The sequence below is a fragment of the Girardinichthys multiradiatus genome, chromosome 9 (genome assembly GCF_021462225.1).
Source record: "Girardinichthys multiradiatus isolate DD_20200921_A chromosome 9, DD_fGirMul_XY1, whole genome shotgun sequence".
Lineage (NCBI taxonomy): Eukaryota > Metazoa > Chordata > Actinopteri > Cyprinodontiformes > Goodeidae > Girardinichthys > Girardinichthys multiradiatus.
This window is the reverse complement of record NC_061802.1, coordinates 23,132,826-23,147,197: the sequence shown is the minus strand read 5'-3', so window position 1 is coordinate 23,147,197 and position 14,372 is coordinate 23,132,826.

Here is a 14,372-nt window from a genome sequence, read left to right as displayed (position 1 = left end):
ACACACTTCAACAACAAAGTAGCCACTATTAAATAATAGTGTGGCAAAAGATTGTTGTTAAATAATCACAAGACACTGCTTGAAATAAAAAAGTATGAATAAGAAATATAATAAATAAAGATTAAAGTTTAACACACTCTACTGTAATAATGTCATTGTGAAGCCAGCATTGTTAAAATGTGCTCTATAAAAGTTAAACACATTTAGGAAATGTTGTATATATGTGCCCAAACCTGGAAGCTAAGTTAGCCAAAATGGTAGCCAAAAACTAACAAATGGTAATGTATTTTCACAAGAAGATTATGTTGTACTGAAGAAGACTTGTGATTTAGATCATAAATCCAGTAAAGAAGCAGGTTTTCGTGTTGTTTAATAGGTGTTGTTTCCCTGTAATTTTAAGTGCTATTTAGGGTTTTATGTTTTTGGAGCAAATTGTTAACAAAACCAGCAACTAAGGTAAATGATTGTAAATAAAAGGTTGTTCAGTATAGTTAAGCTTCAAATTATTAAGAACCCTGAAATCTATTTACACCCTTAATCAGTGCAAAGGTTGGGTTGATCCAAAATGTTAAAATGACTTCCAGTTATTCCAGTTCCAGTTAACTTCTACAAGGATAACTCACCATTCTGAGTTTTCATTTTTTTTACTTTGCATTTACATATCTGTGTTACTTTAGTTTAATTCACAAGAGTCAACAACATGATTTGTAGATATTCTATGTAATATGTGTATTTCTTTCTTTCTTTTAAGTGTTGCAGCACCACTCTGCATAGGAACACAAGTAAAAAATAGACTGTTGGCTAAATCTGGCACATTTACAGGGCCTAACTATGCAAATTATTTGTGCTGTCTCTTTTAAAATTAAAAACAGTCAGTCAGTCAGTCATTTTCTACCGCTTATTCCATAGTGGGTCACGGGGGAGCTGGTGCCTATCTCCAGCAGTCTATGGGCAAGAGGCGGGGTATTAAAAACATATTAATTAAATTATTGTCATACATTTTGTTGATTTTATTATAGACCTTTATGAGAGGCAAAAAATCTTAATTCATCAAACGGTATCTATTTATGTAACTATACAACATTTGATTTAAAGTGGCCAGCGGATACTGACGTTTCATTGGCAACTGACTGGAACACCTTATAAATTGCATCCGTTTTTAATCGGTTTCTATTTTTTCAATGGAAGTTTTAGTGCTGACATATTTTTTATTCAGTGAAACATATTTAATTCTGTGAAACAACTCTGGATGTCATATGGGTCACAGTTCTCAAGTGTAAAAGAGTACAGAAATTCACTGACACATTATTTTATTTTATTTTTTCAAAACTCTTTGTGCACGTCAGCTTATGCAAAATGCAAGGGCTGTTTTTGTGTTTCACTCTCATAGCCAATCAGAAAACAGATTACCTACAGTGAACTCCGCATGACTTGAAATACACTGATGCCACTTGGATTCATAACATATCTCCTCTGAATTTGAAACTAGCTGCTTACTAATGCTGCTGCAGAATGATGCACAGTACAAAACTCAATTCACTAAAGTGAAACCACTATTTGTCCAACATGGCAACACTCAGGGGAACAGTTGGTGTGTGACTGTTGACTTCCCTTAGGTTTACATAATGTAAACCTAAACAATCAAAGCTAGGGTTTCTGTTAGCACACTGCCTGGATGTTGAGAGAATTGTCAAGTCTCTAATCCACTTTGGTTGTTTCTTTTAATTAGGAAACATAAAATTTACAATATGATTATTTTACATTCATTAAAAAATTGCTTCTCTGCTTTCCAGTCTCAAGTTGATGAATTAAATAGGAAAAAATCTTTTTTTTTTTTTTTTTTTTTTTGTCCAAGGTGGATATTTGTTCAGGTAACAAAAATGCAAGAAAGAAAAGTGAGTTACCTCTGTCCTTACTGAGACTCACTATCCTAATCTCTACTTGAGAGAGAAATAAAGCCACATTTTGCGTCTGCCACCTAACTCGATCGCTGCCCGTATGACTAATGTGTTGCCAGGACAGAAGCTTTGCAATGTGGGCTGAGATCTCCCGAGGCCTTTGTGGCTCTCACATGCTGGACATCCCCATTGAGACAGTAAAGAATAGGTGGTCACAAGGTACGGACACAATGAAACAGAACTCAGTGACTACAACAATTGCGCGAGCTGTCAGGCGCTGACAGAAACTGTAATTAATGATATTTTCTATTTTCAGAGAAGAGAATACGGAACTGACAGAAGGATTATTAATGAGAACAGCCTTGTTGAGGGGAATAATGGCAGTTTATTAGAGGCAAGACGAATTTAACAGACTTTTCCTCAAACAAAAGCTTTGGACACATTGAAAAATGGAGACAATCTGCCTTTAAGATCTGATGCGAGGAAACCATGAATACAACAAAAATGTCTGTATTGTAATCATATCTTTTTTCCAAGCAAAACCATCTGCTATGAATGTCGACAATGATATAATTATTTGTTTTAGAATGCAATCACCTGGAAAAAGTAAGAGTTGAAAGCAAAATAGCATTACGCCAAATCCACCTTTTTAATTAATAATTGCAGGGCAGTAACAAAAACATACTATATATTCTAAGTTTTAAGCTGAAACACAGTTAAAACCATATAAATAAACTTTTTTTTTTGTATTGTTTCAAGCCAGATTGTTTCTTCTACTTGCTAAACCACAGTATAATGAGCAAGAATTGTTTTAAACTATTGTTCTTTTTAATTTCTTCAAGTTTAGAAGTTTGCATACACTATGGCTATATTTCTCAAACAATACAGGAAATCCCAGAAGATAGGATACATCACAAGTTTTGATTTACTTGGAGGCACAGCTGTGGATGGGTTTAAGGCATCAGCTGAACACATTGCTTCCTTGTGTGACAACATGGAGAAACAACAACGCTGGTTCCTGAAGAACAGAGTTGGCACAGAGTGACAGTTCTGTACCAAAAGGAGCTGAAAGGCCACTTGGTGAGGTGTCAGCCACTATCTTAAAAGCAACATAAAAAGCCATATTACAGCTTACAAATGTTAGAGACAAAGACCCACTTACCTGCCTAACTTATCATACTGAGAAACTGTGCAATTACCCTGAAATGATCTAATTTCTCCTTGTGATATCTTATAGATTTAGGCAAGAAATAACTATTTTTGAAGTAATGCCATAATAGCAATATCACCCACAGGGGAAAAAAAAGATTTGTGCAGCAAATTCTGGCAATAGTTACTCCTCATTCATTCCATCGGACTAAAATATGACTTCGATGTGATACTACAGGCTCATGTCACTGAATAGACATATTAGATGATTTCCAGAAATGAAATTATATGATATCTCCACCATCCCCTCTTCCCCCAACCCTATATTCAGCTCTAGTAATTGATTCCCATCCAGCAAGTTTGACTTCATTATGTTTGTTTGAAAAGTTAAAAGAATTCGGCTAATTTCTCCCCAACCAGGCAGTACTTAACCAGATTAGAGTGGCCACTTCAAGCTTTGTTGATGCATCCAAGCAAGGCAGGGTAGCCCAGCTGCAAAAGCTGATCAAAAGAGAGAGGGGGAATGTGATATTAGCATCAAGTGCTACAGCGAGTAACTCAGACAAAAACATTGAAAAAAACATAATTCTCACACAACTTCCTTTACCCATGTTTGGAAGTGAATATATCTGTTTGTCAAGCAGCTGCGTGCATCCATACACGCCATTGATTCGCACTTTATCCAGCATTATAAGGCAATTCCTCTCTTCCCTTTTTTCTCCCCCACCCCTTATTGGTAATATGCTAATGACATCCGCTGTGATTAGTGATTTTCTTCTAATCTTTATTCCGCGGTGGCCTGAGCAATCACAGAGGTACAGCTTTAAGATCTGCAGCAGCGAGCTTATTCTGACTGCTATTCCTGTCTTGTCCTGACTTGATTTCATTCGAATAATGATGAAGAATTTTTATTTAAAAGACCACTGTTTAGCATACCACCATGAATTTGCAAATCCAGGAAATAAACCCATATGGAGAGAGTCATGACCAAAACTGTTCTGAGGATACATTTTTTAGGAGGTTCCTGTTTCATTGATAATGCTCAAAAAGGCAAAGCCTTGCAGTCGAATGGGGAAAGTCAGTACTGATTCTTATCCCTTTTGAAAGTATTTATTTGATTAGCTTTTTTAAAACTATAGAAACAGCATTTTTTTCTAAAATGCCCTTGACAAGGAAGCTTTCATACATCCAGAATAACCTTGTGGGTTGAGATAAGGTTGTGATCTTTTATCTCATTCCAGCATTTTTGTTATTAAAGCTGTTGTAACAACTGATATGTACTGATTTGACTGTTAGGTATAGTTTACTGTACTCGTAGGGAAAAACTAAAAAAAGTGACAAATGTAACCTGCAGGGGGAGTTAGGGGGTCAAGATAACTGTGCGGCCCCACGCTGTGTTGCAGTTTTTCAACTCAGAATGTAAGAAAATGGATTATTTGATTATTCCTGTTAACTTTTAACATTAAAGACCAAAAGCGATTTTACTCAAACTCCACTGGCAGAAAGTCAATTTAAATTCATGCTTAGAACATTTAGTGAGACATCATTACATAGTTCAGCCCACCCCCTTCCCATCTAAGCCAAGCTAAGCCCTGGAAAGAGGGCTGTTTTTTCTTCCAATAATTAAAGTACTTTTAGAAGTTTTCTTTCCAAGTCCACCTGTTATAAAGTCTGTTTGAATGGAGACACAACAGGGTGCAGACGCTGGGGCAAGTTTGCATTAAATTGCACCTGGAATTCTCCCCTCTTCCCCACCAAATTGGCAGCCATCTCATTTTGGCTTTGATAGCAAACACCATCATCTGCATGAGCAGTGCGCCCCATTGTCTGGGGAGGAAGTATAGGTGAGTTAGTGGCTAATCGGCCAAGACAATGCAGGCAATTCAAGTGAGGCCATGTAGCAAATCCAGATCACTGTCAATTATAGCCTAAATTCATAAAATATTGCATATCTCAGCAATGTTTTCATTTTGCTCGGGAGGATCTGCATCGCATTAAGCGAAAAGAGGATCCAAAAGCCTTCTAATTGTGAGCTCTGTCTCAGCAAAACATAGGGAGTGATCTAGTAGTGAGTCACCATGAATGTTTCTACTAAGAGAGTGATGTATCTACCTGTGCCCGTCTCCTGCTTTTCATTTAGAAAAAATTTGCTTAAAAACAAAAGCATTAGGCATTTGACAAGTACCTCCTGCAGTTTGAAACAAATGGGTCAAGTGTTTATGCCAGGCTATCTAAGCTGCATAAATGGAAGGAATCACTGGTGTCTAGTGGCTTTGAGAAGTCCCATCACCTGCAGAAGTGAAAAAGGCCTCCCGCATCTATTTGTGAAATCATGCCATTACACTCATGCAGGTTTTGTCCTCTCCTTAGCATTGAACTGTAACTCATCTCAGGGACAAAATGTGCTAATTAAAAAAGAATGAAACTCAGACGTTTGACATAAAAACAGACAAACAAAAGTTCAAGGTCCAAGACAAGAGGCAAATGTCAACATTTAAACAGTTAAATTTTTTTTTTCTTTTCTTGATCCATGTTACTGTTAAGAGGTTTCTAAAACAAATAGTTATATCTATTTTTGGCATTTAGGAATGCATTTGAACATACAACAGTTGCACAAGTGACTGTATGGTGGCACAGAGGTTAGCACTCTTCCTTTGCTGCAAAAAGGGCCTGCTCCCACAGTCCAACGTAAATGCTACATTATTTTGTTATTCTAAAATAGCCCTTAGGCATGAGAGTGGGCATGCCTATGTGTTTGTCCTATGTGTCTCTGTGTTACCCTGTAATACTGACAATCTTTCCAGGGTGTTAGCCCGGAAAGATCGCCTCTCTCACGAACTAGAAAAAGGTGCCAGGCCACCCCCACGACTTTGCATGGATAATAAGGTATAGACCAAGGATGGATGGAGGGATGGATAGGTTTGGATTTAATATCAATATACAAGTATATAAATACAAGTATTTAATTACAGGCTAACCTACAGGGGTTGGACAATGAAACTGAAACACCTGGTTTTAGACCACAATAATTTATTAGTATGGTGTAGGGCCTCCTTTTGCGGCCAATACAGTGTCATTTTGTCTTGGGAATGACATATACAAGTCCTGCACAGTGGCCATTCTTCTTGCAGGATAGTGGCCAGGTCACTACGTGATACTGGTGGAGGAAAACGTTTCCTGACTCGCTCCTCCAAAACACCCCAAAGTGTCTCAATCATATTTAGATCTGGTGACTGTGCAGGACATGGGAGATGTTCAACTTCACTTTCATGTTCATCAAACCAATCTTTCACCAGTCTTGCTGTGTGTATTGGTGCATTGTCATCCTGATACACGGCACCGCCTTCAGGATACATTGCTTACATTGCTCCAGACATTATCAAAGCCGTGTATAAGAGGAGAGTCACTGAGTAAAGAATACATGGCAGAGCATCGACCTATTGATTAACTATAGCTCACAAATAATTACTATTGAACAGAAATCAATTGATTGAATGAAAATGTCAGGCTGGGCAATTTTGTATTCAGATACTGTGTAGTTAAATGCTTTTGTTTAATATTGAGCAAATAAAGATGCATAGGTGTTGAGAAAGGAGAAAACCATTATGTGGCATAAAATCTTTTCAAGTTTAAGTTTCCCAGTCACTTGTGCAACTGATATGTCATGACTCTTCTAAGGGTTGAAAAATGGTTTTAGTTAAGTGCAGGAAGTATTATGTATAGCTCAGGGCAAAGGGTTTTGTTGAGTTATAGCAGACGTTTACCCACAGCTCTGGTCCGGGGACTACATGGGGTATTTGTTTACACCAAAGGAAATTAAACTATTTCCATTTAACTACCCTATGCTGGATTCCTCAATACATGTGAAATGTTTCCTACTGTTACAATGGATATCACTGAAGTAAAACGGACCTCTGAGTGAAGAAATACGAAAAGGTGTGTATTACATGAAGCACGGAGGAAGAATCCTGTTTTCCATTATGTCTTCATAACTGACTGACTTTTTATGCCGAGGTGCTGGTACAATTAGATGTTCCACTGCTCAGTGTGTGCCATATCATGCTTATGTTTCAAAGAATCAAGAAACACTAACTCACTCCACATTTGCCGGACCTGTGCTTAATTTCACTTTCTTCATCTAATAGAGTTTTTCGTTTTTGAACGCCATGTGGTTTATTGCTATCTGAATCAAAATAATGAATTACAATGTTCAGCAACAGCGGGGACTGAGAGTGATGTTTTATCAAAAGTACCACTGCATTTTTATCTCAATCTTTAACAAGTTAATCCCTGCTGCAGAGGCTATTATCTGTGATTCAGTTGTGAATTTATAAAGTATCCTGGCTAAAAGCAGATAGGGAAGTATAGCAATTGAATTGTGGCTCAAAAAGACTTTCCTGAATCAATGCTGAAAACACATATTTTAACTACATTTATCTACAGCACTGACAAAATAGAGCTGACAAAAGCTCCATATCTTGATTTTCAATGTCCATACATTACTTGTTGTGCAGCATCAGCACAATCCCTGCCAGGAGTGAGTACTGCATAGCACTGCGAGAGAGCTAAGAGAGGTGGAGTGGCATGCCGGTATGGATCCGGTATGTAACGATGAGGTTGATCCCCCATCAGCTGGCACACCACCTCAAGTATTTATCTTAGCAATAAGTGTAAGTTCTTTACAAATCACACAGATAAGGAGACACCTCAGCTCTCTTTGATACTGATGCTCTCTTTTGGAAATAAATTGACAGGAAAATATGTGCATACTAGGGCTTGACAACATTAAGAATACCTGCAATATTATTGTTGAATATCACAATAACAATATTAGTTGCAATTAACCCAAAGTTTCCTATTCTAACCCATAGTAAACTATTCTTTTTTTTCACCATATCATTGACCTACTCTGCCTGAGCTTTAGCATTTTGGTCACTAAGATCTAGGTCTGGCGTGGGCATAAAGGGCAGTGAAACTTCATCCAGGTGCTCAAATACATTGAAGGCAAACAGATATTTAATTCAGCACCTGAAATATTATAGCCTACCATATCTTGCTAGCAGTTCATTGCAATACTGCACATGCTGACACTGCAATGATGATTGTCATACACTGTGCAGCCCTTACTTTGGCATACCTTGCTAAAGAATTCATGCCCATTAAACTTTTTCACATTTTGTAAAGTTTCAGCCACAGATGTATTTTATTTGGATTTTAAGTAATAAACCATGACAAATAGTTCATGACTGTATAGAGGAAGAAAGATACATACTCATATACTTTAGTTTCCGATTTCTTTTACAAATACAAATCTTAAAAGCGTGGGGAGCCCCCTTTGCTCTTATACCTCACATTTAAATCATAGTTAAGGACTAAAGCAATATGCCAAGCTTTGAACATCTGACAGAGTACTGTTCATTATATGAATACAGGAATAGCATGGAAAACCTACAAACCTAACTAGATATGGCCATCCCACTAAAGTGACGGTTGAGGCAAAGAGATTCTTAATCAGAGAAGTAACTGAGTCCTATGGTAACTATGAAGCAGCTGTAGAGAGACACATTTAAGGCAGGAGAAGCTGTTGACAGAACAAACAACAGTTGTGTGCTCTACATATAATACCTTTATAGATGTGGGGCAAGAAGAAAATCCTTATTTACAAAAAAAAAGCTAGAAGAAGTCTTGCTTGCAGTTTGACAAGTTAGTCAAGAAAAACATCAAAGCATGTAAAGAAAAGTGCTCTGGTTTGATCAGACTAAAACTGACCTTTCTAAAACACTTACCAAACTCTGTATGCAGTGAAAAAGTAACACTGTCTGAACATACCATCCCCACTGTGAAACCTGTAAATACACTGAAGTCCTAGAAAAAAACTTGTTTGAGGCTGTAAAAAACTGGAGACCGGGGCAGAGGTTCACCTTCCAACAAGACACTAATACTATATGACTAATCAGAGCTGTAATAGAAGGGTTTATATCCAAAAATATTTATTTGTCAACATGACCAAGCCAAAGTGCAAACATGAATCCAAATAAGAATTTGTGGCAAGACTTTAAATTTGCTGTTCCAGACACTATCCATCCAAGCTGACTGGACTGTTGCAAAAATAATGGACAAAAACGTCAGTGTCAAGATGCACATAGCTGGTAGAGATATACCATAAAAACAGGTGAAACCGCTGTGAAAGATAGTTTAACAAAGTACTAACTTGAAGGAGTTAAATAAATGTGCATGCCACACTTTTTTATTTGTAAAGAAATGTAGAAACCATGTATAATTTTGCTTCCACTTCACAGTTATGTGCTACATATGTCCTGGTCTAGCATATGAAATACATAAATCCTTTGTGGAGGTAACATGATAAAATGTTAAAACATTCAAGGCTTATTAAAAGCTTTTGCAAGACGTTGTTTGGATCTTGATTTTCTGAGTTCAGAGTGTGTATCAGTTATCTTTATGAGTCTAGCAAAGTGAAGAGCCACAGAAAATGTAAATGAAAAGCACCTCACTACTATGCTTTTGAGATTTTGCAGCACAACATATGAAACAAATTAATATAAAGCTATTGGCTGTTAGGGTCTGCATTTTCATATACACACAACGGAAAGTTAAACTCTACATCAGGGCTTTTCAACTTCAGCTTTAAGAAGGCCAAATAAAAAAATATTGGGGATTAATTTCTAAAATCAAGAGAGTAGAAAGACCCAGTATGTTTTAATATCTGTATTATTATTATCTGTCATTTTATTATCAACCTTTTTTGGTTATTAACAGCTCCAAGTGATACCTAACGGGTTTAAGTTTTAATATAAAAACAGATTTGTCTTAAGATTTCTACCTGGTAACAGTATCCCTCTACAAATGTGGAAGACAATATACAACCAACCAAGATCTGTGAAACTGACAAATATTTCAGATATTTAAGACATGAAAAAATAGTTGCTACAACCCTTTCACTGACATCGTACGGACCTTAACAGGACATGATCAACTCTTGCAAACATCCATCGCGATGTTCCATATTCCATCGCAACCATATTCCCTGTTGCAAAATGGAGTATAAACATAGTATGATAGTGTTTCTTACATTTACAAGTTATCTACAAAATATTTAAACAATCTAAACAAGGTGTGAATATACTTTGGCTAAAGTAACAGAAACGTTTTTGCCATGTGAGTTTTGACAGTGCATGTTACACATTTTTGACTTTGCTATCATTGAGAAAAATTTCACTGCCAGGTTACATTACTGATGATGCGTTCAGGTGCTTCGGCATATAACTAGTGAGGTACCCGCGCAACTTCTCATTGTTTTAATGGCATATGAGAAAAGCTTGATTCACAGGTATAACTAGGTCCAGACAATAACGTGTATTATGAGGCCATTTTTCTTGCCATTGACCACTGATACTGCTGACATATTTAGCCTTCTTTTAGCTCATCAGACTGAAAGTGCTCTTTTAAAGGAAAAGAAAACTGCAAATATACCATCTCCATGTGAAACATTCCTTCATCAATATGTGGCAATACCTTTTCGGCTTTCACACAGGAATTAGTCTCAGCTCCAATGGAAAATGTGTCATAACTAAACTGCAACACCTCAATAGTAATGTTAAAGTCCTGAAAACATTCAATACAATTCACATTCTGCTTTGTCCAGAAATCTTTCATTACATCTGTGCACTCAGGAATGTGTTAATTAATGCACAGACATGTGGGATTGGAACATTTTATTGGACATGAGATCCATCTTGAAAATAATCAGTTTTTTCTCAGAAGAACAAAGTCTGTCAACCAAATCATCTATGGACTATTCCCACCCTTACACTTCTTGGTTCAGTGTGTTTATATTTCCAGAAATGTCACTCAGAAAGTGCATTTCTACCATAAAGTGATCATCCACCATGAGGTCCAAAAATGTTGCTGATCTCTTGTTGTAACATTTTTGGAGAAATGACACGATGTCTTGATTGAGCTCAAAGAAACGGTCCAGAACCTTCCCTTTGCTGAGCAAGCTGACATCATTATAAACCAGCAGGTCTGTGTGCTCTGCTAACGCCTCAGCAAGCTGCTTAGGGAGCAGATGGTGTTGTAAGCTGGAAGATGAGTGGATAAAATTAACAATAATCATGATGGTCTCCATTGTATTTTTAGTTCACCATTGAGCTTTGCACACACCTTGGACTGATGGATAATACAATGTAAAAAATGTAACTATATATCTGGGGCTGTAGTCCACAGTCTGTGCATTCTACCAAACATAGCTGGATTGCCGTCAGTAACCAGCAGACAAACCTTTTGAAACTCAATAATATGTTTATAAAAAAAGTAACAATAATTTTTAAAAATCACTTAACCTGTGATGTGTTCTTTTAATAAAATAAGTCCAAGAAGATCTTCCCATAAACAAATGCCATCAAAAAATAACGTAGATGCAAAGTTGGGTTGTGTCAGGGCAATCCGTTGATTCATCCACAGCAATAGACATAACATATTCTTCTCTGAGTTCTTCAAAACTACTGTTTGAGACATTGTGAACAATGAAACAATACTCTCCCTAACGTTTTGGACAACCACAACTTACAGCTACTACAACTACCAGTAGCAACTACTACAATTACTCTCACAGTTTTAGCCTCATTAAAAGGTCGCTTGTTCCACATTAATGTCCAAGCTAATCGTAGGGATGGTATTATTGTTGTCTCCTGTCCTGTGTTGTCATCAGAATGAACAGGAATAAACAGAATAAAGAAGTGCTTCTCTGTCGATTTGTTCTGGAATGGATGATTTCACAATTGATTGTCTTTTCTTCTGTGAAAGAGACACTTCGATGCTAGTTAAACTTTCTAACTTTAACTTTCAAAGTGGTCTTCTGTCCGCTGTTCCACTGCTTTACTGCCTTTACACAAGTCAGTCAGGTACAAAGGGTTACGTTGCCATGGTTTCTTTAGAGAGATCATCTATTAAACATATGGACACTCTGTTGTACCATTGTAGCTGACATACGTATGAATTTCATATTTTTATATTAAAACCAGAGTTCCACAATCTTAGAAGTATCTGGCAGTTTTCTGGGGGCACAGGAACCATTAAAAGGGTCCATTTTTGTCAGTGGGCCGCTACACAAATAGGCCTGCTCTAAAGAATCATTGTAGCCTATCATTATGTAGAACAGTTCTAAAAAAGAAAAGAAAATCTGCAGGTTTCCTCAACAATATTAAACTCTTGCCCCGCTAACACCCACCGCACCATTACGTTAGGCACAGATGCCTTATCCAATTGGCAGCTGGTGTGCTGTATATTTCTGTTAATAACTCACATTAGCCTGTAGCCCTACATAATATCAGATGATTACTTGTCTGTTATGCTATATGATGAGAAGTCTTCGGGACTGCTAATGTGAGACGTCTCTGTTTACAAATTTGATGGATGGCCTCCCTGATAGAAGCTGAGTTACGTTCAGGGGTGTCACAGGAAAAAGATGACAGATGGGCCCAGCTGTTAAAGATATCGACACTTTGACCAGACCATGGAGACATTACTCACAGTGTGGCTAACTAGCAGCGAGGGGGAACGCTTGACTTCTCTTTTTAAGGCGCAAGTTGTGACAAGGTATATGCCGGGTAATGGACGATTCATTGATCAAAAAGCTACAAATATTACATCAGAAGACAAACAAAGACAATGCTTTAAACTGTGAAGAACTGAGGCAACCCAAAAAACTTGTATCATGATTATGTGTCACAAGAGATTAGAGGGTAGTAATAAAGATAAATGGGGGGTTGCTTCTGCTGTAATGTAATATCAAGTGATGGCAGATATCCAGAAGTCAGTGTCAGGATAAAAGAGAGGACACTAATGGCTCTTTTGGATCCTCTGTGTCAGTTGCGTCTTGTTTTTATTGGTAATAGGACACAACTGGTACTTGTAATGAGAGTGATTGCCATGTTTCTGTAGTGTGATTCTTAATCAAATATTTACCCCTCAAACTATTTCATCTTGTACCTTTGTTTTTAAAGATGTTTATATTAGTATGATGAATTTTATGGATGTATTACTGCAAGATGTGTAATTAGACTCACTAAAAAACAATGAGCATGTCTGTGTTCCTAACAAAGGCTACGCAACAGACTACTTATGCATATGGTGCAACTGTTTCAGCTTTCTCATGCAACAAATAAGCACAGTGAAGCTTGCAACATTCCCGATGAGTAAAACATTACTCTTCATAGAAGAATGGAAGGTTGACAATCTAAAAATTATGCTTTAGCAGCTACAGTTCAAACCTGCAAAAAACTGCATGAAAAGCTGTCTAAAACTAAATTGGACTAAAACGTCCTCTTGTAGGTCAGTTAATATGAGCAAAACTATTTCTATAAAACTAAATATGAGATTAAAGACAATGAGAAAAATTGTAGAGGTCTACTTTTATTTTACTTTCTTCTAACTTACACTTGCATATAAGTGTTTGAACAGATGAACATGGCAGCTTCAGCAATCTTGTACCCAAGGAAACCCCAGACTTGTGAAGCAGGTCCTCAATTCCCCTCCCGATATATTGGATGATTTCTTTGGGTTTTTCTATGATGTCACACAAGGATTTGAGTTGGGTTTGAATGGTTGCTGCAAAATTCAGTCACAGGTGTGCCTCTTATTGAAATGTTGAATGTATTCAGAGGCTTACAAAGCAATGACATCATCACCTGCACCTTTTCCAAATAGTTTGATGGCATAGTAATCTTGTTGTATGTAAACCTCTTAATTTTCATTCAAATTCAATTCAAATATACTTTATTCATAGCCAAATTGTTGTTGTAACTCATATTATTAAAGTTTATTCCATTGTAGATGCTGATGGCTTTGGGGAGGAAGGATCTCATGTTGTGGTCTGTCTTACACCAGATCTGAAGAAGCCTCTGACTGAAGACACTGATGCTCAGGGTTGTCTATAATGTTCTTCATGTTATGATGAATCCTTCTTTGCACAGTTATATCCAGAGGTTCCAGAGGAGTCCCCAGAACAGAGCCAGCCATCTTTATTAGCTTGTTGAGCTTTTTTGAGTTCCTGATGCTGCTACCCAAGCAGATGATGGCAGAAGAGATCACACTCTCCACAACAGGCTTATAGAAATATGCAACATCTTGCTGCAAACATTGAAGGTCCTAAGCTTCCTCAAGAAGTACCGTCTGCTCTGTCCCTTCTTGGAGACGGCTTCACAGTTGCATCTCCACTCCTATGAAGGGTCAAAGTAACACAAATCAACTTAAAATGAATTGAAGGTGTGAAATACTGAACATGATAAAATTGAGTGCCATAAAAAC